Raw genomic sequence first — 469 nt, 5'->3', positions numbered from 1 at the left:
TTTATAACAAACTTAAATTTTCAGAAATATAACAACCTTTCTGCACTGAACCACAGTTAACAAAGATATTGACAAACAACTACTTGCTAATGACTTGTTTAGAAATATCCTTTGAGATTGCGAATCGTGATTAGTCAAATTTATCTGATTTTTGACTTTCGCATAAGAAAAACGCACTAGTGTAGAAAATGAAAAGGTTTCTTTGTCCAAATTAAATTTTTATTAAACATGGTTTTCTGTAACATCGAGGACAAAAGTTGTAACATAAATAATTATTATTGATCAATATCACTCTTAGCACGGAATTATGAACATATTTGTAACACTGGAAGGTAGTACTTTGGGGACAGCGGTAGTTTTTTCTTCCATTACCAGTAATTCGTTTTTACTCACGCATTCATGCACGCTCTTTTTCTCTTGCTTTGCCTTTCATTGTTTTCATACATTCTTAAGCAGTTGTACAAGGGTT

The sequence above is a fragment of the Belonocnema kinseyi genome, chromosome 5 (genome assembly GCF_010883055.1).
Source record: "Belonocnema kinseyi isolate 2016_QV_RU_SX_M_011 chromosome 5, B_treatae_v1, whole genome shotgun sequence".
Classification (NCBI taxonomy): Eukaryota; Metazoa; Arthropoda; class Insecta; order Hymenoptera; family Cynipidae; genus Belonocnema; species Belonocnema kinseyi.
Note: the sequence above shows the minus strand (reverse complement) of the source record.